The sequence below is a fragment of the Heteronotia binoei genome, chromosome 4 (genome assembly GCF_032191835.1).
Source record: "Heteronotia binoei isolate CCM8104 ecotype False Entrance Well chromosome 4, APGP_CSIRO_Hbin_v1, whole genome shotgun sequence".
NCBI lineage: Eukaryota > Metazoa > Chordata > Lepidosauria > Squamata > Gekkonidae > Heteronotia > Heteronotia binoei.
In genome coordinates this window covers 57,154,173-57,179,356 of record NC_083226.1, presented here as the reverse complement: position 1 = coordinate 57,179,356, position 25,184 = coordinate 57,154,173, and the positions used below count along the sequence as shown (strand labels likewise).

At 44.7% G+C, this 25,184-nt stretch overlaps 1 protein-coding gene across 1 annotated transcript in view; it reads right to left on the bottom strand.

Annotated features, from left to right (window-relative positions):
- PTPRD (protein tyrosine phosphatase receptor type D) overlaps positions 1-25,184 on the bottom strand; it is a 1,753,725-nt gene that overhangs the window by 838,033 nt on the left and 890,508 nt on the right. The window contains exon 5 of the mRNA XM_060237318.1: positions 9,795-9,834. The gene's annotated coding sequence lies outside the window, so the exon portion shown is untranslated. The remainder of the gene's footprint in view (positions 1-9,794; positions 9,835-25,184) is intronic.

Genomic DNA, 25,184 nt, shown 5'->3' with positions numbered 1-25,184 from the left:
TTTAGTTAGTTTGTTTGTGAATGGTTAGATTCAAAGGCTGATTTATGCTGGTAAAAAAATTCTGCCTTCTGGTAGAAGAACTTTCCAGCTTCCTTCCACTGCAGGTCCATAGCCATGATGGAGCATTTTGAGGCCATGCCCCTTCGGTTGTGAGCTGCCACCACCACTCCTGCCATGCTTAATTCTTACCATGACCGAGCCAAGACCCTGGAAAGCCTCCAGACCATCTGCCTGTCACTCAACCCATCCGGGCCATGCTGCAGGGTCCAGGGGGTCCACCTCAGGATCTCCCTGGGCCCTGTGGTCATAGGCCTGATACCCTCACTACAGAACACCCTCGCTCTCTGCTGTGCAGGCAGGCAGGCCTCTCTGCAATGCACCTGCACCAGTGGAGGAGTCATGTGACCTGATCATGTGGATCACATGCTGCCTGGTGCACTGCAGAGAGCCCTGCCTGCTTGATCTTCTTGCTCTTCATCCAGCTGCTCAGCTTGCTCACCTGCCTGCTGCCTGAAGGACAGTAGGGACCATCTCATGGAAAAGGGCTGGCCCTGTCTTTCCAATGCCATCAATACTCTGAAAGTTGAGCTGCTTGGGAAACCATGGGGAGAAGGAGGAAAAATGTCAAGGCAAGCAGCCCCAGTTGTACCAACTCAAACGTTGGGTTGTAAATATTTCTTCGTGCAAATGAATCGGTGGGGGGACAGGACTGGTATTGCAAAGGAAATGTACGGGTACAGAGGCCATCTTGGACCACAGCACTGTGGACTACAGGTGAGGATATGATGCACATCCAGTTCCCAACATGATTCCTGAAGAACAGCAAATATAAATAACATGAAATTGTGGATATATTGTAAGTGAAACTTGGTGCTGCAAAAGTCATCAAATTCTAGACATTTATGACTGCAATATCATTACTATAAATGTTCAGCATGTGTAACTACCCCTCCAAATGAACCACAGTATTTACTGGATTCATTGAAGAGAATGTGACACCTGGAAAGGGTTACAATGACCCAAGCCATGATTCATCAGTATAGTATACAGTATAGTATACAGTTCTTATTGAATGCATTCTATAGCATGATCTGAGACAGTCTGCAAGAGAAGATTATGCAGTAATAAATTATGAACATGTAAGGGTAAGAATCAGCAAAATTTTAGTTAATCTGGGCAGGACTTCTTTTGTAGAAAAAGCCCAGCAGAAACTCATTTGCATATTAAGCCACACCCCATTACATCATTGTTGTTCACAAAAGGACTTTTGTAGAAAAAGTCCAGCAGGAATTCATTTGCATATTAGGGCACCCCCCCCCCCCCCGGTCACCAAGCCAGTTGGAACTGCGTTCCTGTGCGTTCCTGCATTTTTTTTTTTTTAAAAAGTCCTGAATCTGAGTAACTCTTCAATAGAATCAAACCGTGCTGGTTTTTATTCGGATAATATAATTGAGAGATTGCTGTGAATGATTCTATCACTATGAGTTTGCCTAAAGTGGAACATGATATGAGTCAGGAATATGACAAAATAATGCTTTTGTTATTTCAATGTCTACAAACGTTTGGTCACTGGGAGCTAATTTTGGGAAATAATCGTAGCTCAGTTCTTGATTGGAGGAGGTAAAAGTATGTGTGAGAAAACAGCCAGTTTACAGAAAGAAAAGCAAGAGAGAAGTGGGAAGACAGCTATGGTAAAGCACCTTGGTATACAGGTTCTTTCTCTTTAGGGATCAGATACAGTCTGCACTGTATGAAAGCCTGGCCTTCATTTATTTAGTTAGTTTGTTTGTGAATGGTTAGATTCAAAGGCTGATTTATGCTGGTAAAAAAATTCTGCCTTCTGGTAGAAGAACTTTCCAGCTTCCTTCCACTGCAGGTCCATAGCCATGATGGAGCATTTTGAGGCCATGCCCCTTCGGTTGTGAGCTGCCACCACCACTCCTGCCATGCTTAATTCTTACCATGACCGAGCCAAGACCCTGGAAAGCCTCCAGACCATCTGCCTGTCACTCAACCCATCCGGGCCATGCTGCAGGGTCCAGGGGGTCCACCTCAGGATCTCCCTGGGCCCTGTGGTCATAGGCCTGATACCCTCACTACAGAACACCCTCGCTCTCTGCTGTGCAGGCAGGCAGGCCTCTCTGCAATGCACCTGCACCAGTGGAGGAGTCATGTGACCTGATCATGTGGATCACATGCTGCCTGGTGCACTGCAGAGAGCCCTGCCTGCTTGATCTTCTTGCTCTTCATCCAGCTGCTCAGCTTGCTCACCTGCCTGCTGCCTGAAGGACAGTAGGGACCATCTCATGGAAAAGGGCTGGCCCTGTCTTTCCAATGCCATCAATACTCTGAAAGTTGAGCTGCTTGGGAAACCATGGGGAGAAGGAGGAAAAATGTCAAGGCAAGCAGCCCCAGTTGTACCAACTCAAACGTTGGGTTGTAAATATTTCTTCGTGCAAATGAATCGGTGGGGGGACAGGACTGGTATTGCAAAGGAAATGTACGTGTACAGAGGCCATCTTGGACCACAGCACTGTGGACTACAGGTGAGGATATGATGCACATCCAGTTCCCAACATGATTCCTGAAGAACAGCAAATATAAATAACATGAAATTGTGGATATATTGTAAGTGAAACTTGGTGCTGCAAAAGTCATCAAATTCTAGACATTTATGACTGCAATATCATTACTATCATCATGAAGACATTTGTTTAGTGAACTCCTAGGACATCTCTTAACCTTTTCAAGAGAATGGGCTTTTTAACACCAACAAGGGCAAATGCCTCATGAAGGTCCAAAACATCAAGGGAATTTGCTCTATCTGGGGCCATCTAGAGCAATCTAGGGCAATATGCTTTTTACATTAGCTCACTCAGACAAGGCCTTTGAATACATCTTTACAAAAATAGCTACATATTGTAGCCTTCCATTAAGTTCTTTTTTTATAATAGAAAAGGAAATAATTTTAACCTCACTTATTTTGTTTATTCTATTAGCATACGACACTCATATTTGAGGGACACTGTCACCTTGAAAACCACATTTCTCTCCATGAGTTACACCTTTCCCTATTTAAAATGTTATACTAAACTTAATTTACTGATAGTAAGGGGAGGGGAATATACCTACGTACATATTCAATAAAGCATTTGAACAGAACTCACAATGAAGCTATAAGATTGTGCCCCACTTCCTCACATTAGAAACGTACACCATGTTACATGCAAACAAGCAATAATATACAATCATGATGTAAAGTGTATGAATATTATTACTGTGTCTATGTGAATAAACACTTTATCTGCATAAACACATTTTCTGCAGCCCTAAACAGAGTTACACTCTCTAAGTCCACTGAAGTAAATAGGCATAGAAGTATGTGACACTTCTTAGGATTACCCGTTATGCAAAGTGCATTGATAAGCTGCAGACCATTCTCAGGTACTCTGTCTACCATGATTCCAATTCATATAAGTTTGATAAATTTGCATAAAGTCTCAGAAAGAAAGAGGAAATTGAGGCAAGAATTCTGTTGCAATTTTTGAATCATGCCCTAGAAACATGCTCTGAAGATATCCTACTCACCTCCAATTCCAGATCACTGATGAATACATTAAAATAGTACCAGCTCCAATACCAATCCTTGTGGGATCCCACTGCTTATTTCCCTCCATTGTGAGAATGGTCCATTTATTTTTAGTCTCTGCTTTAAGGTATGGTAGGCTGAAGTCATATAGGGTTTTAAAGGTCAACACCAGCACCATGAATTGTGGCCAGAAACAGACTCGGAGCTAGTGTAGATGGGCCAAGACTGGACTGATATGGTTCCTATGATCCTCTACAGTCCATATTCTGGCTGCAGCATTCTGTACCAGTTGAAGTTGCTGACACTTCTCAAGGGCAGTCCTCCATAAAGTGCATCACAGCAATCTAATCTAGATGTAACCAAGGCATGCACTACACTGGCTAGATATTTTCTGTCCAGGAAAGACTGCAACTGGCTGGTAAAAGGCACTCTTAGTCATAGCTGTCACCTGCTTACCAGCAGTAGTCCTGGGTCCCAGAGTACTCCAAGAGAGAATGCAACCCCAACCACAGTGGATGACACTTTAAGTCCTGGGTCAGACCTTCCAATTGTCAGTAAAAGTTTCATCTCATCTAGATTCTCTCTCTTTTAAACTTCAGCACTGTGGAATGCTATTTGCCCCCTTGGGAAGCCTCACAGGTACCCCATGAGTACATGTAGAACTCCCAACAGGGCAAATAACACCCCCTGGAGACATTACAGATTAGGAAAATGGTGCAGGGTGGGAGGGTATGTCCATTCTCCCTGTGTGCTGAAATTGCAATCCAAATCAGGTTCATGCATACCTGAGATGTACAGACTCTGAAAACACATTTTCTGATCCGACCCAGGAAAAATGAATTGTGCTGTTATATGCATAGACTCAAACTACCTTTTTTGTGTGTGTGCTGACTTTTTTTTGTAAACACCTGTTCCTCCTAGTCTGGCTTTTAAAAACCTACTGTACAATGATGTAATCTGGTAGTGTGGAATTGTACAAGCCATAAAGCTCTCTCTGGTTAAAACTGGCACTTCCCTTGTATCTTGATTTGACTACAAGCCACACTGCTTATGATCTATGCATTTACTTGGCAAAATCTGGAGGTTTAAATCATCATATCTTACAGGCAGACTTAGCATTCCCCTGTGGCTGAGAAAACTACCTCAGCCAGAGAGAATACTTTTTTTGCTGTTGTAAAAGGGGAAATGAGAAGCTTGTTATATAACTGACAGTCTTTATAACCTTGTTGGCTTTCATGAAGTTTCATTTTTGGAAATGATGTTGACGCCATTACTGCCATGGCAAGGACAAATACCTGCACCCTGCATAAAGCAATGATTCATTATTAGGATGGCAGCAAAATGGAAACATTACTTATGCAGTTTTCAGAGTTAACTCATATATTCCGCCAGGAGTTCAGCAATTGTACATAAGTGAGTCCTGGAGCCTTTCTTTCTACCAAATGACTGAACTCATTGCTCATCAAGGGCAGCAAGATGGAAAAAATTGCATCATAAGTAGCACTTGCATTTTTTAGACTGTATGTAATTAGATCATGCCATCTGCAGAAAACTGAAACTAAGACATTTCCTCTGAAAATCAAGAACCTTTCTAGGTACCAGCCCCTAAACTATACTTACAGTTCAATCCTAAGCAAAGTTACACCTTTTTAAGCCCAATGACTTCAATGGACTAAGAAAAGTGCAACTCTGTTTAGGACTGCAGTGTTAGAAAACTATTTCGCTATAAGGGTGGTGCTTTTTTCTTAAACATTAGACAGACCCACACTGAAAAAATGTCTGGCTTTCATCATTTCAGCATCCTTTGATCTCCATAATCAGCATCCCAATTCCCCCTAAGTAACGTACACTTTACAGTAATAAGCAAATGGATGTAAGTCTGCTAGAAGCAAGTAATGGGCTTTAGGAAAGAGAAAGCTCTTACAATTTTAGAACTCATTTTACAAAAAAACTGGTACAGAAGTTTTCTGATTAAAATGAATGGCAGCTTGCAATTGGTTTCCCAGGAACAGGACTTCCCAATTGAATTTCAGGACCAACCTGCAATTTTTTAATATTTATTTTCCCTGTAATCTAACCTCTATAGCCAGTTTCTAAACCCATTTTTGTGTGTGGAAAAGCCAGTCATATTAGCATGATGTCTGCTGTAGTGTTTAACCAACCAGGGATTCTGTTAAACATTCCCAGTAAACAGAAACCCATTTTCAACATGCCAATCAATTAGTTCTTTTAACTACCTTCTAATGTTTGCCTCCCCCCCCCCCTTTCTAACTTTAACCTGGAAAGCAAGCAAAAGATGGGATCATAAGTTAATTACACAGTCCTTTTCTACAGAGAAGAGGGTAACATCCATTTTTATTTTTTGCATGGGAATTAAGATCACAGGGAGAGGCCCTCCTAACTGTGCCATCAAACAAAGAAGCTCATTTGGTGTGTGCTTGAGAGAGGGTATTTTCAGTAGTAGACTCACAAATATTGAACACCTTCCTCAGGGAGGTGAATCTGGTCTACCTAATTTTGATCTTTAGGAGGCAGTTGAAGGTGGTTTTATTTAGGAACTCATTTGATTAATTTACTACCAGTCCTAAACTGTGATTTTAAATAATGGCTTTTAATGGACTTTATGTATTTTATCTATATGTTAAGCCACCTTGAGCTCCATATGGGAAGAAAGACTTCTAATAAATGTTTTAAATAAATAAATATGGGTAAAAGAAAGTGCAATGCACTTAGTGATGTGGATGCAAGTTAAATCCAGTTCTACAACAACACCACCATTCAGTAAGCGAAGGACCAAAAAAGGATAAAGTTAATTCATCTGATAATGAATTGTTTTAAAAATTAAAACATCATCTGGACGTGCCTGGCTGGACATGAAGAAGGGGCCACACAACCTCTTTAGTATGCACACATCTAGTAGACACAGTTCTGAGAAGCAGGCAGTTATGTAGAGGCAGGATATGAGGCAGCATGCTTGCTACAGGATATGAGGCAGCATGCAGCATGCTTGCTACTTCCAAGATACAGAGGGATCATGTGCTCAGGACTAGCTGCATCATATGGCTGGGCTGCAGACCATGAAATTGTGAGTCATGAATCCACAAATTGTGAGGGCCTACTACAGTACATACAGCTTCTTAGAAGGACCTTAACAGGAGTTTCTCTAAACAATAGGTTCTGTACTTCATTTCTGAACCTCATGCATATCATGGAAGTAGTCGGAAAAAAATACAATATATGTACGTGAACCCCATTATATAAGGTGTATATCCTCTCACCCCTTACATCAGGGTGTCAGACTCATTTGTTATGAGGGCCAGATCTGACATAAGTGAAATCTTGTCAGGTCAGGCCATGTGTGTCATAAAATGTAATGCCGGGTAGCAGAGATATAAACTTTATAAAGGACATAGGCAAACACAAAGTTTGTTATATAAACTTAAAATAAAACATGCTTAAAACATGAGCATTCATTGGTCTTAAAGGTGCTTTCTTTGTATTTTTCCTGTGTGATGCAGGGAACAGGGCAAAGGAAGCTCTGACTCTTTCCTTCCTTCCCCAGGGGACCAGGAGGCGAAGGAGCCTCAGCCAATAGAAGGAAGAGAGGCTTGGCTCAGAAGCTCTGCTGTGTGATTGAGAGAGCCTGGCAAAGTAAGCTATCCCCCACCCCCTGCTTCTAAGGAAGGAATCTCAGCAAATGGAGAAAATAGAGGCTTTGCTCTGTAGTTCCTGCATGATGGAGCAAGCCTGGCAAACCAAACAATGATGCAGAAGGAAGCAAGAGAGAGGGAGAAGGAAGCAGATGATAGCCAGTTGCAGGGGGCCTGATAGGAGGCCTCTAGGGGCTTGATTCAGCCCCCGGGCCACATGTTTAACACCCCTGCTTTGCATATTCATTTCTCATTATGACAAAACATGGGGTTAATGATCCTTGCATAACGCCACAATAATAAGACCACAAATACACTATTCTACCTTTTCAAGTAAAACAGTCAGATGAACAGTTTGATGCAGCATATTAGCATTACCTGTGCAAATTTAAAGGGCTCAATCAAACAACAACATCTGCCTTCCGTGGTTCAGTTGCTGGCATCCTATCTTGCTGCACTTTGGAAGCTGAGTAATTAGGCACTGGGGAAAGTCCAGTATTTATGGATGGTAGCACTTCCACTCCAAGTTTCTGAGTGTCTGAACTTCCCTGTCATGAACTGAAGCTGAATGGGAAAGTCTGAACCCACAGATCCATTCCTGCAGCTTTTTAAAAGTTACTGCTGATGTGCGCAGAAACATTGAACACACATGTGCTTATACCTGCCTGTTTTTTGTTTATTAAGAAACTGACTGGACAGCATGCTCCATGGTCAGGCACTGCAGTAATGTGGATACCTTACCACTGGATGAGTTTGCAGGAAAACTTATTTAGGGTGTCCTGTCTGTTTGGTCTGCCTTCAACACTTTACAAGCATGCCTGGACCACCCCAAGCCACCTGTCTGATGGTGGCCTCAAAGTACCCTAAGAATTCAAATAAACAATGAGCTTCAGGTTCTCTGAAGAGCTCATACTCTGGTCCTGTGTTTACAAAGCTCATGGAAAAAATTTCTTTCTTTCTTTAAAGCACTGTTCCTTACATATATAGGAGAGATTAGAATGCAAACTTCAGTAACAAAACAAACAAAATAAACAGAAAGGTCAAAGAGTTACCTACTCTGTATAATCCACTCCTCCCTTCATTTCTCCACATATTCCTCCATGGATTTTTTTTTATCTGTATCTCAAGAAGGATTATGAGAGGTGAATTGTCTTGTTTTAAAGTGTACTGATGTCTAGCCATCAGCTGAAAGGAAGTCATGTAAATTCTTTCTGGTTAAATGGATTATGGCTAGCTATCAAAGGTCTATGGCACTTGCTGAACTCTTGCCTGTATTGTAGATGTCATTATTTTACTGCTTCTACTAACAAACTAGCTTATTGTATCAGGATTTGCTGCCTCCAGTGTTTAATTAAGCTGCCTCAAAATACTCTCTATTCCTCTTTAACTGTAGAGAAACAGAAAGACACAAATTTCAAATGGTTGAAAGTAGTCTAATGAAGGCCTTCTTGTTGTCCAGCACAATGCCTTCTTCTGGTGAAGAATGAACAAGCTTTTAAAAATGTTAAGATCATTTTGGAACAGTGGAGTACTTAGCACAGATGACTGAAAACCAATTTCATAGTAATTAGCTGCAGTTTCCCCCCAGTATTTTAAACTTCAATTGAAACATTGCAAGGAATTCTAACCTTGTTCTTAAACACAGCACTTGGAGTAATTCATACATGATATTTGTCTCAAGGCTTGTGTGTTGGTCTAGTCTTGGTTATCTGGAAAAACTTCACAGACTGCTTTCTGTCAATGACCCATGCTCTCCAGATGCCATCATAAACTGAAAAAGGGCCCAGTAAATCTGTAAAAGGCACAGAAGGTCCCACTGATAGCCCTTCAACATCCTTTCAGTTCTTGTTGTTTAGTTGAAAACTATTTTTCAGCCTCTTCTATTTCTCTGTAGTCTGCACCAGGCTGGATTCCACAAATGCTAGGCATCAACTACACATGTATTCTGTTCAAATATCCCTGAACTTTACCTCCATTGAGGTAGTTACTAAGTCTTGTCACTTCTTTATGTTCATCATGACGAAAATATGTACTCTCCTCTTTATCATCTTCAACAACTCTGCCTCGAATACAACTGTCTTTGTAACTCAGTCCCTCATGTCTCTCCAAAATTCCACTGCCCAGAATGCCATATCATTTCTCCCTAGCTATTAAGTTAATATTAATAACATATATCACATGACCATGTCGATCTCCCTTGATAACAATATTTACTTTGCATATATTACCAAGTCACCAAAATTTTATAAGTAAGGCCTTAACAAAACACGACATGCCAAACAAATTTTTCTTGGCTCTAGTAAAATGTCTCACAGTGGGTTCTGGCCACTTTAGAAGCACAGAAATATTTCCTTTTTTTCTTTCCAGATGTAACCCTCATGAGGAAGAAAGAAGTTAAAATGTAACCTGCATGGTGATTCCTCCTCATTCAGACCAATAGCTAGATTGCTATTTCTAACTGATTTACTGCTTGCCTGACATAACCCACTTTGGGATTAAGTTTATTCCTTCCTGTACTCCAACATGAAAAATATAAAGCAGTCATAAAATCTTACTTTGGTGTTTTTCAGTTCTGCTGCCGCCCAGGTATCTCACCTAAAAAGAACAATTCCAAGAAACAATTCAGAATCTGTATGAACATGATAAACTTATATAAAAAAATTCCTCTTTCACTTTATCCCACAAAAATCCATAAAGTACATGATAGCATAATATTGCATTTATGAAGTTTCTCATCAGAGTCTGCTCTGAGGATGCATCTCCATATTGCAGTGAGTGAGTTTCACTGGGAAATTCCTTTTAACATGACCACCACAATTAGGAGGGGGGGGGGAGAGAAAGAGCTCCTGCCTTCACCTGTGCCATTTTCCCAGTAAGAAACTGTGTTGTGAGGGCACTTTGGCATAGGCTTCCCAAATCCCCCACCTGGGCGGAGGACCCCCGATTTGGAGCCTCCTCCCCCCGCTCGGCAAAAATCCAGAAAGCAGGGGAATGGCAGTCCTTCCCACGCAGCCTAAATCCCAGCAGCTTCTCCTCTCCCCTTTCCACCGATCCCTGATGCTTCTCCTCCTCCCTTCCCTTTCCTTCTCACCTTGGATCGCAGCAGCTTCTCCTTGCCCCTCCCCTTCCCACCCAGCTCCATCGCAGCAGCCGGAGCTTTCCCAGGCTGCTTCCTGCCCTGCCCCAAAAGACCATGTGCCTTTGCACCTCCGGAGGTGGTGAAAGGCTTCAGCTTTCTGTGTCTGTGTCTGTGTCTTTGTTACTGTGAAGAAGCTGGCTGGTGAGTAGAGAGCCAATCCCCTACATCAGATTTGCAAGAAGGGGTGTGTGTGTGGAGGAGAGGGAAACGTCTTCATTATTCCCTATATGGAATATTTCTCATAGGGTATAATGAGGAATTGATCTGGAGGTTTCGGGGGCTCTGGGGGAGCTATTTTTTGAGGTAGAGGCACCACATTTTCAGTATAGTATCTAGTGCCTCTCCCCAAAATACCCTCCAAGTTTCAAAACGATTGGACCAGGGGGTCCAGTTCTATGAGCCCCAAAAGAAGGTGCCCCTATCCTTCATTGTTTCCTATGGAAGAAAGACAGTTAAAAAGGTGTGCTGTCCCTTTAAATGTGATGACCAGAACTCCCTTGGAGTTCAATTATGCTTGTCACACCCTTGTTCCTGGCTCCGCCCCCAATGTCTCCTGGCTCCACCCTAAAAGTCTCCTAGCTCCACCCCCAAAGTCCCCAGATATTTCTTGAATTGGACTTGGCAACCCTACTTTGGCAAACTAATGCTTTACCAGCACAATTTCATTGACATGGGGCAAAGACTCTCTTCCCATCACACTGCAGTTGTTCTGACCATAATTGGGGCCCCATGATATTGTTAAATGGAGTTTTCCCAGTGGAAACTCACTATACAAAATAGAGATGCATCTCTGGTGTAAACTCAGGGACACCATCTTGTCTAGTTCAATTTAGGGATCTCAGCAGTTACAAAATCTACTCCTCCTGCTCAGCCCCTCTCAATGAAGCTTGAATATTTCAGTCAATGTCAGAAGTGTCATCTCAGCAACATAATTTCTTAGCAGATTGCTGTATATATTTTAAGACGAATACAGAACAATTCTTATTTATGATGATAGTTTTACTGTTAAACTTTGAATATTTTTTAAAAAAACACTCCATGTTTTGATATACTCATCTAAGATTTTCATTTAATTTATGCTTCTGGAGCACTATTTTCTGCCTTATTCTACAGTACAGACAGAAAAATTAAGCATAGCAAAGGAATCCTTCTAGAGGCTTAAAGAGGTTATTTTGTACTGGGAAATAACTAGAATAGATTTGTATTCGAAGCTACAAGGGAATAAATTATACTCTTGGTAAAGCAAAGTATTTTTGAAAAAAGGTCTGACAGAAATTCCTAAAGGTTTTTACAGTTTGATATTCCATTTTGGCTTGGTGATCCTACAAACGCAAATGACATCCATTGTTATAGTTGCTCAAATATCATTGCTAAATTTGGAGGCAGTTGCCAGATGAAAACAGGTTGTATTAACTTGCCCAAAGTATAAAAATGTGGTGATAGCACTGGCTGTTAAGATGACAGTCTTCTACAAAAAAAGGTCTCTTTTTTTTCTAGTTTCCTCTTAACTACAACAAAGTGACTGGAATATTTGATGTTTTGGAGGGGAGGGGGTTTGCTTTGAACCCACACACTCATCCTGTTTTATTTTTACTCTATACTACAAACCTGCTAAAACAAAACAGTGTGCCTAACTCAATTATCATTAAATAAACTTGTCAGGCTTTAATGGATGTAGATACCAACAAATTATCGAGAAAGAATATTAGGAACAAGAGGACCCAAATTTTGACTTCGATTACTGTCCTATTATAATTTGTAGCTGCCACTGACCCCCTTTTCAGAACTGGGAATGAAGGGGCATCTAACTCACTGTCCTAATCTTTGGAGCATCAGAAGCTGAGTGAGCATCTCTAGAAAAGGGAAAAGGAGTTTCTTGGCCGGCATGATATGCAAAATCCTCCTCTCCCCCCACAAAATCACATGAAATGGAGGATCTCATGTTGCACTGAGAACTGGCAGCGGAAAGATGATCAGTGAAGGCTGGCATGGATTGCCTTTTTAATTATCTGGATCATTTTCCAGTGGGTGCCCTAGAGGGCTGTCCAGCACCTTCTTGCAAAGAGGACTCTTCTTTATGAGGAGAGGAGGATTCCACCATGTTCATGCTTGAACTTTTGCCAAGAGATGACAAGGACCTCTGTCTCTTCTGCCACAGAAATCTTGCTGCCACTATGATGAGCCTCAATTTTCATGAGGAGAATGTAGCAGATGCTCTTCCATCCTTACCAAACTGCAGCTTCAGCACTTCTTTATGTATCTACCATGACTGGCCTGCAGGATTATAAAGCTGGACCAGAGGTGATGTCATGTGGTGCGAGACATTTAAATGTCCTAATCCACTCCATCCCCAGTGTCCCAGAAACTACCTGCTTATGAAGATATTCTGTTTGCAACATCTAAACCCAGGTACTCACATTAGTTACTCCAAAGGGAAGAGTGCAGGAGTTGCAGAAGAACCCCCAGGCTTCATGGAAGGAAGCCATGCTACAGATCCTCACTGTGCCACCATTAACTGTTAAATACCAGGAACATGCTTATTAACAGCGACACACTAAGGCAACATGGCAGGGCCATGACCCCATTTATATAAATGCATGAACAACCCCCCCACACACCCAATTCCCATACTAAATCACGGTGGTCAAGTTTTGTGCCAAGATCGCTCATTGGTTGCTATCTATCAAAGTCTATAGCGTTTCCTGCGGTTGCCCAGATGCCCGTAAAAGCTACTGCAAAGCAGTAAATTCAGCACATAACATCATCAAGAAAAAAAGAAGTGACCCAGCTTCTACTGAGGCACTGAGAGTTTCTGGAGTGTCCAGGCTTTGGAAAGGGGACAGGACAGAAGCCAAGGCACAGGTAGGTGAGGGAAGGCAAGGGTAAGATGAAGGTATTTGCTGCAGAAGGCAGAGTGAGTCTATGACAGGTGGTAGTAGGGGTGAGCCTGACAAAGGTAGTCGTTCCATTCAAGCATATATGTCTCAGACAGGACCAAACCTTGTTACTCAAGCTCCCGGACCAATTAAGTAGGGATGTACATTCCTCAGGAGGTGGTGGGTGTAGTGTATGGCGTTCGCAGAGCGCAACCAGTTCATAATGGCCACAACAGCAGAATGACATCAGTCCACCCCAGCCGCGGAGGTAACTGAGAAACATCCAGGTGCCTCCGCGCTGGGCGCAACGATCCGCCAATCACAGCTTGTGGCGGGAAATAGGGCTGGTCGGCATTGGACCGGCCAGCAGGGAGAATAGTCCGGCAACTGTATATATGCGGGATCCGGCCCGCGTGCTGGCTCTCTCCATCTTGTATTGTACCATGGAATAAACTATGTTGCCCTACGCTCGTCTCCAAGTCTGGTACTTTACAGTGGCGACGAGGATGGGATCCTAGCCTCATCGGCTACGACGGAGACCTTGGGCAACGAACGACCGGACACGACCGCCGCCGCCACCATGGCCAACCAGGGCGGAATCACCGGCTACCTCGAGCCCTTCGACCCTGCAAATCCAGAGGGCTGGGAGTCCTACTCGGAACGGGTCGAGTTCTACCTCCGGGCCAACAAGATCACCGACGCCGGAGCAAAGAGGGATGTTCTCCTGAGCGTCTGCGGGCCAGCCACGTTCGAGATCGCCAAGGGTCTCTCGGCGCCCGCCTGGCGGAGAAATCCTACGAGGAGATCATCAGGCTCCTCACGGGCCACTTCTTGCCGCAGCCCTCACGGGTGGCTCGCAGATTCATGTTCCACAAAAGGGACCAGACCGCAGGAGAGTCAGCCGCGGACTACTTGGCAGCCCTCCGCAAACTCGCCGGGAACTGCAACTTTCCCCAGCTGGAGGAAACCCTGGCCGACCGATTCACGTGGGGCCTCCGCGACGAAAGGCTCCAGCAGAAGCTCTTCGCCAAAGAAGAGCTCACCCTCCAGGGCGCCTTCAGCGAGGCGGTAGCGTGGGAGAGGACCGCCAGGACGTTCCCCCGGGCCAAGACCGAGACCGCCCACCACGAGGAGCTGGACCCCGAGCACCAGGACGAGGGAGAAGCCTTCCAGACGCAACGCGCCGCAGGACCCGCCGCCCGAGCTCCACAGCGCCCCCGAGCCCACGAACGGCCGAGTCAGCGAACCAGCGAAAGGGCGAAATGCGCCAGCTGCGGCGACCCCCACGATCGGCGGGACTGCCAGTACCGGACCTGGGACTGCAGAAGCTGCGGGAAGACCAGCCACATAGCGCGGGCTTGCCGAGCCAAGCCCAACCGCCCGCGACCGACCGCACACCACGAGGCCGCAGAGTCCCACTCCACAGCCTCCACCTCACTTCAGGTACTGAATTTGCCCCTGACCACCCCCAACAAGATAACGATGGCGGTCCTCATAGACGGGGCCCCCTGCACCATGGAAGTGGACTCAGGCTCCTCCATCTCCATAATAGCGGAGGAGACCCTGAGAAGGCTACGCCCCGGCCAAGGGCTGCAGCTGCGACCAGCAAATTTCATATTGCGGGACTTCCAGCAAAACCCGGTCCAAATAGCGGGGTGGGCACGGGTGCTGGTGGAGCGGGGGTCCTTCAAAGGCCCCCTAGACATCCTGGTGGTCAGGCGGCCACTTACCACCCTGTTGGGTCTTGCATGGTTTGGCCCCTTGGGAATCCGAATAGAGGTGGCGCGCACAGCCACAGCAGGAGGGTTCGGGGAGGTGTGCGGAGAGTTCCCCGACGTATTTGATGGGTCGCTGGGTAGTTACAAGGGCCCGGCCATCTCCCTACCGCTCGACCCGACGGTCAGACCGATCCGGCTCAAGGCAAGGAGGGTCCCCTTCGCCTTGAAGCCCAAGATCGAGGCAGAGTTGGACCGCCTAGTATCCCAAGGGGTCCTGGAGCCGGTCGATTACGCTATGTGGGAGACCCCCATAGTGACTCCGGTCAAACCAAATGGAGACGTGCGGATATGTGCAGATTACAAGTGCACAATTAACAAAGCGCTCCAAGACAACCCATACCCGGTGCCAGTGGTCAGCCACGTGCTGGCAGCCCTGGCGGGGTCTAAGATTTTCGGGAAGTTGGACCTGGCACAAGCCTACCAGCAGCTCCCGGTGGACGCCAAAACGGCGGAGGCACAGACGATAGTTACCCACAGGGGGGCGTTCAGGGTGAACAGGTTACAGTTTGGGGTCAGCGTGGCTCCGGGGATCTTCCAGAGTATAATGGATGCTCTCCTTAAAGGGATCTCCAGAGTCCAGCCGTTTTTCGACGATGTTTTAATCGCCGCCCCGGACCCCGAGGAATTCCGCAACCGCCTCCGGGAGGTGCTCCGCCGTTTTCAAGCCGCTGGACTAAAAGTTAAAAGGGAGAAGTGCATGCTGGGGGTGCCGCGGGTGGAGTTCCTGGGATTCGCAGTGGACGCGGAGGGAATCCACCCGACCGAGGAAAAGACTAGGGCCATTGTTCAAGCCCCTGCCCCCACGTGTAAAGCGGAGCTACAGAGCTTCTTGGGGGTCCTCAATTTCTACCACACGTTCATACCCCACAAGGCGGCCCTCGCCGAACCCCTACACCGGTTACTGGACAAAAAAGCTCCATGGGTGTGGGGGAAGAAGCAAGCCGCCGCCTTCCAGGCAGTTAAGGACGTCCTGGTCTCCAACGCGGTGCTGCACCACTTCGACGAGTGCCTCCCGGTCATCCTGGCATGCGATGCATCGCCGTACGGGGTGGGCGCTGTCCTGGGGCACCAGTTACCGGATGGCCGGGAGGTCCCGGTCGCATACTACTCACGCACCCTGACTTCGGCGGAACGGAACTATGCGCAAATCGACAAGGAGGCCCTGGCCATAGTAGCGGGGGTCCATAAATTCAACGATTATTTGTATGGGCGCCGGTTCACAATAGCGACGGACCATAAGCCGCTTTTGGGTCTGTTGGCCCCAGACCGCCAAACCCCCCAAATCCTGTCCCAGAGGGTGTTGAGGTGGAATCAATTCCTCAACTCGTACACCTACACGCTGGTACACAGGGCGGGCAAGGCAATGGGTCATGCGGACGCTCTCAGCCGGTTGCCGCTCCCTGACACAGGCCCCGATCCAGCCCCAGCACACCAGGTCATGTCAATCGAGTCACTTCCGGAGCAGCCCCTCCACGCGGCGGAGGTGGCTAGAGCCACCGGAAAAAACAAAACCCTAGCACGGGTGCTCGACTGGGTGGTGAGGGGGTGGCCAGAGGGGGACATGGGGGAAGAGTTCAAACCCTACAAAATGCGAAGGGAGGAACTCGCAGCCCACAAAGGGTGCCTACTATGGGGGAGCAGGGTAGTGGTCCCCCCCCTCTACAGAAACGGGTCTTGGAATCACTCCACGAAACACACCCAGGCATAGTGAGAATGAAGGCCCTGGCCAGGAGCTACGTATGGTGGCCGGGGATGGACGGGGAGATAGAGAACTGGGTCCGGAGATGCAGCACATGCCAGGAGTCGCGGCCGGATCCACCCAGCGCCCCGGCTACACGGTGGGAGACCACAAGGAAACCGTGGTCCCGGCTCCACATTGATTTTGCCGGGCCGTTCCAGGGACAGATCTTCCTAATCATTGTAGATGCATACACAAAATGGTTAGAGGTCATCCCCGTAGGGTCTACCTCATCAGCAGCAGCCATTAGAGCACTACGCAGGGTCCTGTGCACCCACGGTATTCCGGACACCATAGTCTCGGACAACGGGGCAGCGTTCACCTTGGGGGACTTCCAGGCGTTCCTCCAGAGGTTCCTCATTAGACACATCCGGTCAGCTCCCTTCCACCCGGCCACCAACGGCCAGGCCGAGCGGATGGTCCGAACAACAAAAGAGGCCCTGGGCAGAATAGTGCAAGGCGATTGGGACCACCGGCTAGCCGCGTTCCTCTTCGACAACCGGGTCATTCCAAACCCAGTCACCGGGGTCAGCCCAGCCGAGCTCCTCATGGGACGCAAGCTCACCACAAGGCTAGATCGGCTAAACCCCGACAGAGCCCCCGACATGCGAGGGTCCCCGGAGGTCAGAGACGCGGCTAGGGGGTTCTTCGCGGGGGACCCAGTGTTCGCCCGCAACTACGCTTCAGGCCCAGAGTGGGTAGCCGGGCGGGTACTACGGGTCGTGGGTTCCCGCCACTACGAGGTATCCACCGAGTGGGGCCAGATCCTACACCGGCACATCGACCAGTTACGCTGCCGGACTCTCCCAGAGGTACCCACGGAAACGAGGGAGGGGGCAGGGTCCGAGGGGCACCCAACGACCCCTGCACCAGCACCACGGCCACACACACCGGCAGAGGCGGACCAACCCTCGGACCCCGACCCACAACCCACCAACGCTCAAACCCCCGGGGAAACCCCAGATGCGGAAGTAGCCCCGGCACCACAAGCAACTCCTAGGCGTTCAACACGGGAGCGCCGGCCTCCCGCCTACCTCCAGGACTATGTCACTAACTAAGGGGGGAGGAGTGTAGTGTATGGCGTTCGCAGAGCGCAACCAGTTCATAATGGCCACAACAGCAGAATGACATCAGTCCACCCCAGCCGCGGAGGTAACTGAGAAACATCCAGGTGCCTCCGCGCTGGGCGCAACGATCCGCCAATCACAGCTTGTGGCGGGAAATAGGGCTGGTCGGCATTGGACCGGCCAGCAGGGAGAATAGTCCGGCAACTGTATATATGCGGGATCCGGCCCGCGTGCTGGCTCTCTCCATCTTGTATTGTACCATGGAATAAACTATGTTGCCCTACGCTCGTCTCCAAGCCTGGTACTTTACAGTGGGCTCTCCTTCCTTGGAGGTTTTTAAACAGGCTAGATGGCCATCTGATAGCAATAAAGATCCTGTGAATTTAGGGGGAGGTATTTGTGAGTTTCCTGCATTGTGCAGGGGGTTGGACTAGATAACCATGGAGGTCCCTTCCAACTCTATGATTCTATGAAATAGTAATAAAAAATGAAATTGTTAGATCTGATAGTGGGCAGGTAGATTGAAGGAGTCTCAAGTCACAACACCCTATGAGGCAGGGTCATTTAGAAAACGCCAACCTTAATGCAAAAGAACAATGGCAGCACAATATATGGAATACAAAAATATTGTGCAAAACACACACTCTTGAATAGTTTATACAAAATTAAGTATATATTGTATTGTGTCATATAATGAACAGCATACAAAAGTACAGGGAACCTGCCCAAAGCAGTTTACAAAATATAATATTATGAAAGCATTAAAAGTTAATTGAAACTCACCATTAAAAACAAACAATTAGAACATGAAACATTAGGGATGGGCATGAACCTAAAGTCTGTTATGAATTTTGGCCTCTTCCAGGCCTACAAACCAAAGTTTACGAATTTAAGAACCAGAATGAAATACCATGAATTTTGTACAAGTAATGGTGGCTTATGATGGTTTCTGAAGAGCAGGTCATTTAGAAAACTCCGACCTGCCAGGCAGCTGTTAATGGCAGCTATTGCATTTGCCAAGGTTTGTATTTTCCATTGAGGTCCATGGGATAGCCTACTCTTGGCCTGTGGATGATTATGGGTTGTGTTCAGATATCCATTTCATACTTTTGACTTTGCAGGGAGAGAAGAAATCAAAGGCTATTTACATCCTGCTTTCAGCTCCCTGTGGCTTTTTGCAGGACACAAAAGCAGTGTTTAAGTGCCATTTAAATCAGTCCTGTTTTCTGTTCCCTGTGGCATTCTGCTGGAAGCAGAAAACAGGGATTTAAATGACCCTACTTTCTGCTTCCCATGAAAAGCTGTGGGGAGCATAAAGAAGGCTCAAAATGGAAGGGGTGAAGTGCCTTCCTGGCCACAGCCAGCAGAAAGGTGGGAGAGAAGTCCTTTCCGAGGAGATTGCCACCCCTTTCTTCTGACCAGGGCTCACCATAGCCAGCAGAGAGATGGAAGGGAAGTCCCTTCCCAAGAGATCTTTCCCTTTCTGTCAGCCAGGGCTCACTGTGGCCCGCAGAAACGTTTGAGGGAAGTCCCTTTCCAGGAGATCTCCACCTGGCCAGCAGAAAAGTGGAAGTCCTTTCCCAGGAGATCTCCCTCCCCTTTCTGCTGGCCAGGACTTGCTTCTTTGCTTAGTTGCTTGCTATGGGTCTGTTAACTGTCCATGTGACAAAGATGAGAAAATGGCTATTTCTTACATTTCATCATTAATCTTTCTTTAATCTTCTTTCCCATTATTTTTTTACTTTTCAAAACAGATTTTCTCTAGTAGAACTTAAATATGCTTCAAGTGAAATAATGAAATAGATTCTTTGAATGCAATAGAACAGTCCCTTAATTACTTGGTGTCACAATCATAACAGGCTTTCTTCCAAAGGTAGTAGTTTAAAATGATAGTGTGGCTGCTGTGGGGGAAAGTTGCATAATATTAACAATAAATCTTCATGCTATCATTTTGCTTGTAAAACTTGTTGATCTTATTCACTGTCAAAGGAGGCTCACCAGATCAAATTATGGAGGCAAAGGGCACTGGAAAGCAGGCTTTTTGCTGTGTAGTAAGACTAAAAGAACATGATTGTAGTCTCAGTCAGAACTCACCGTACATATGCCCAGATGATATAGTAAAGTCTTGTAACATTTCTGTCACACACAAATATTACGGGAGAAGGATTTAGTGAGTTGCAAATACTATGCTGTCAACCAAAGCTCACTGTAATAACAGGAAAGTGTACAATTGCAGGAAACCTAAAACCAGACATTTCATGAAAGAGCAGTAATGTACATGTAGCTGATGGGAGAACTGTATCTCTTCTCTTTGACTGCGTCTTGCTACTGCTTCCACATTTCAGTTGCTCGTGCTGTTGCCATGCTCTTACCAGGAACATGGCAAAACCTACTGAAGAGTAGCATCTCTTGGAAATACCTGCTCTAAGTTCCTCCCAAACTTAGAGGGAAGCAGTGAAGTTGCAAAGTGACAAAAGCCCATGGCTGCTTTTTGGACATGGAGACTTATGTCTGCAAACTTAGCTTTGATTGATACATTATTTCCTCCGTGTACCCCAATCTATTTTCTGGTTTACTAAGTTTATAACACTCTGCATAAATTCTCCGTCTCAGTCTTTCGTGTTAGCCTATGAACACATTGTCTTACTGTTCATTCCTTCAACCAGCAAGTGCCAGCTGTTGGGGCCTGGAAACAATTTTATTTATGTTGGGACAAAAAAAGAATGTTGATGATCATGAAGCTGCAAGATGAAAACTGCAAGATGTTGTGGAGGTACAGAAGGGTTCTAAAGGGTTCTAAAGTAGGATGTTGGACTTCAGTAAGAAAAATTATTAGGGATTATCAGCATGCAGTCAAACTCCCTTTAAATCTCTTCACTGTAAAGACAGTTATGCACAAAGTCTGTAAAGCTAATTCAGTTTTGATCGTTATGCTTATGTCTTAAAGAGGTCCTACTAAAACATAAAACAACCTGAGTGAAAATAAATTCATTATTCTGAATCTTAATACATTCAGTCACATTGAAGCCAGAATATTTTATCCTTTTTTAAAAAGGTGAACAAAATAAATCCCTGTACACACAACCTTTCATGTTCTCTCTCTACAATCCTTTTGAACTTCCTCTCGCCAAAGAAAATGAAATATATTGTTGAAATTATTATAATTAGTGGATTTAAACTAATGTTGCCAGTCTCCAGCTGATGGCTGGAAATTTCTCAGAATTACAACTGGCCTCCAGGTTATAGAGATCTGTTCACCTAGAGAAAATGACTGCTTTGGAAAACGGATTATGTGGTATTATACCCCAGCAAGGTCCTTGCCCTCTCCAAGCCCTGCTGTCCCCAGGCACCACCTTGAAAATCTCCTGGAATTTCACAACCCAGAGCTAGCAACTATCTTCTAAAATTAGTGACTAATTACAATGTGTAGAAACTAGAAGCAGATGCAAAATGTGATGTGACTGCTGCAGTAAGCACTTAGCTATGCAGCATCCAATGTGGTGCCTATTTAGGTAACATAAGGAGCATTGAGTCATGTGGTATGAAGTACACTTTCAATGACTGTTTTAGGATTAATACAGAACACATACACCTCTTTTGTAACATGTGACAGATTGCCATGGGTTAGTGGCTAGCAGAGTCTGAAAAACTTTGAATGACAGATCATTGGTTAAGAAATGACTGTTGGGAACTGACAGTTGAAGAGGAGATAGTTTAGCCCTGACTGGGGAAGTGGTAGAAGGAGTGAGTGGATCAACAAGGATCCGCCATTCAAGCAGAAAAAGGACAGAGTTTATAGTGAAGAGAAGTAATCCCTATCCAGTGAAAAGGGAGATAGCTATAAAGAGAGGAGTGATTCCTTGGTCTGTATATATAGAGGGATTTTGGAGACTTGATTGTACATTTCTTCCTTCCTGAATGTGAAGTCTCAGTGAAACTCAGAAACCTATGTTTGCAAGTTAAAGCAGAAACTGAAAAGAAAGCCTCTCTCAAATTTCAAAGACCTTGTTGAAAAGCAAAAATGCTTACTTGTTGGCAATATATGAGCTGAATTTAGTGTGATTACAAAGTTACCTTAGTTTTTGTTATCACTTCATCTCATACATCCTGCCCTTAATTCCACCTGACTGTTTCTCAGTGAAGAAACCAAGGGGGAATCCTGTGCATGAGGGAGGGAAGAGGGTGAGATTGACAAGTACCCCTATTTCTGACACCTTCAGCAGCCTTATCAAATAATCATGCCGGTTTTTTCATAGCTAATGGAGTATCTGAGTATTCTGCAGCCAGAGCAGGTTACAGAGCTCTAAACTGTAAATGGTCTTAGGTCAATTTTCACAACTTTAAAAAGATATACGTACTTTAAAAAGATATACATACACCTTACAGAGGTTAATCAGATTCAAGTATCCAAATATCCTACTGTTCTATAGTGATTCTCTTTATTCCAGTACATCCCCCTCTCCAATGTGCCTGATGTGAAAGTTAACAACAGAAGTGACAAATATAAAAGATCATTCTCCTTCCACTCTCACAGTTTTATTGGTCTCAGATCAGAGATAATCTAATCATGTTCAATAGGACTACTTCAGAGAAAGCCATTTTAAGACTGCATCCCAGGGAATTTGTTTTCAAAGATGTAATTAAAAGATGTACCTGCACAGGGAAATTCTATATTGAACATGGTGCATGAATAGTTTAGATTAAAAAATGTAAATGAGAACTCTAGAGGAATTCCCTTATGAATGGAATCAGGGGGATGTCTATAGTATTCTATTTCTTAAATCATTATATGTGAGGAGTGTTGACCCAATTTTTTTTTTGTTATTCTCCAAATAATATTTCCTTGGTGTACAGCAAAGACAGAGTTCATCCCATTTGCCATGCCTTATGAGCCTACTAGTACAAAATATAAAGATATACAGTAGCTCTTCTGGTGTCTCTTCCCTTCACATTATCTGAAAAAGCACAATTTAAATACAAAACAGAAGCGTGCCTCATACTGTGCTCCGTTAGTTACTTTACTTTTGCTTCTTACTGTTTTTGCAACCTAAGATAAACAAAAATCCTTATCCCATGGGAGGAGAACCTAAAAGTTAGCTATCATGTAACTTAACAGCAGCTGCCAAAAATTTCTCCACACACAGAGTGGTTTGTTTATCTTTGAGTAGCCAAGATGATTTTCCTTCTGGAGAAAGAGTTCTGATTAACTAATGAGAATATCAATTCAGCTCTTCATTCTGAGAATTTAGGACAATAAAAAAGTTGTCAATTGAGTCAATCTTGCTGCTGCCACAGTTGCAGAGTCTATCTGAGTATGGAATTCCACTGAATCTTCCTAGCGTCACTGCTGAGAGTGAGGCATCCAGGCGCACTAGCATAAAAGCCCTTCTATGCTTTGGAATAATTAATTCAGATAATTGCTATTTTTGTTGGAGGGAGATTGCCAAATGAGAAGGATGAGCACACACTGTGGGCTCTGATCAACATGCTCTTGTAATTGAAATCCCTAAGACAGCTAGTGAGCAGTGTTCCCTTTAAGCTGAGTTAGCATGAGCTAGCTCACAGATTTTTAGCCTCCAGCTCACACATTTTTGTTTTAGCTCAGGAAGGATGACTCCAGAGCACAATAATTTATGCAGTAGCTCACAACTTTAATGTCAGTAGCTCACAACTTTATTGTCAGTAGCTCACAAATTAGAATTTTTGTTCACAAGACTCTGCAGCTTAGAGGAAACATTGCTTGGGTCAATTCTTGATTACTCATTGTTTCCATCATATCCTGGGGTAATAACCAGGCATGACAATTTGTGATCCAATAGCCTATTCTAGTTACTTTTGTGGTGGTCCAACTTGACTAGTCTTAGGAAGCTTGATTCTAGATTCAATTTTAATATCCTAAATTTCAAGTTAAACACTCTTCCCTAGGCCTTTGCTTCAAAGGACATCTCCCCAATTTTGGCTTTCAAAGCTATTCCAGAAACACACTGAGGAACTTCTAATATATTGTGTAGAAATCTTAGAAGTGATTTATCAATATTGTCTGATACTGGTCCAATCCAGACCCCAGTGGCATATAGCATCTGCCCAATGACTCTAGTGGTGAATACTTTCACTGCCACAGGAACATATTGGCCCCCAGAGGAATAGCAGAATTTAGAGATGGCTTCCTGATATTCAAAGCCACTCTTACAACAGCGTCCAAGTGGACCTTCCAAGAAAAGTTTGCTTGAAAAGTAATTCCTAAATATTTGAAATGGTCTACCTATTTGATAGGTTGATCTGCTACTGCTCATTTGTATTTCTTTATCTTTCTTTTTTGCTGAAGAGAACATTTCCCTTAGTAACATTGCTATCTAAACCATTATTGAAGCAGTACTCCACAAAGGAACCTATAAGCTTGCGAAGGTCGATCACAGATCTTGATAGGAGAGCAATATTGTCTGGATATAGGAGACAGGATATTTTGACATAAGCCAGGCAAGGTGAATGAAATTCATCTCCAGAAATATGAGGAATTAAATTATTAAGGTGCAAATTAAATATAGTGGGGCAAGGACTCATCCTTGCTTAAATCCTTTGCTTAATGGAATAACCCTGGTCAGTTCACCTGATGAGCCACATCACTTAGGCTGTAGGCTAGTCTTATAGTTGTTTCATCAAAATTAGATGAGTGATTCAATTTGTCCCATAGTCTTTGCCTAGGCACAAAATCAAAGGCTGCTCCGAGGTCCATGAAGGTAACAGTTAGCAAACCATCTTTTGAGCTAGTATACTTGTCATCAATGAATTGGAGAGTGTGACAATGATCAACTGCACTGTCACATCTGCAGAATCCCACTTGCTATCTGACCAGCATGAGAAGTAACTTCTCATGTGACATGGAAGCATATAATTTGCCCACCACTGATAGTAGACTTATAGGGTGGTAATTAACTGAGTTTGTTGCATCACCTTTTTTTAATAAATGGGGGACTATTATTGCATATCACTAAGAGGAGGGCAAAATTCCTGTCTCATTAATTTGTGTAAACATTGGTGCCAAAATTTCTGCCCATCAATCAGGATTTGCTTCAAATAGCTCTGCAGGTCAGGGCCTGGTGCCTTTCTTGATTTCATCTGAGATATTAAAAGTTTAATTTTTGGTACTGTGACAGGGGGCCATTTCTCAATCTTTGGCATGAAAGTTATTTGAGAAGAAGTGCTTTTAGCAGATGGAATCGCAAATAAGGTCACTTGGCAGAGATATGGCATAGGAGCGGGATCTAGTATTTAGTTCCTTTGTGATCATGTCCCAGAAAATTTTTGCATCTTTTTTGTGTGGAAGCTCAAATTAAGCATTCCCACGAG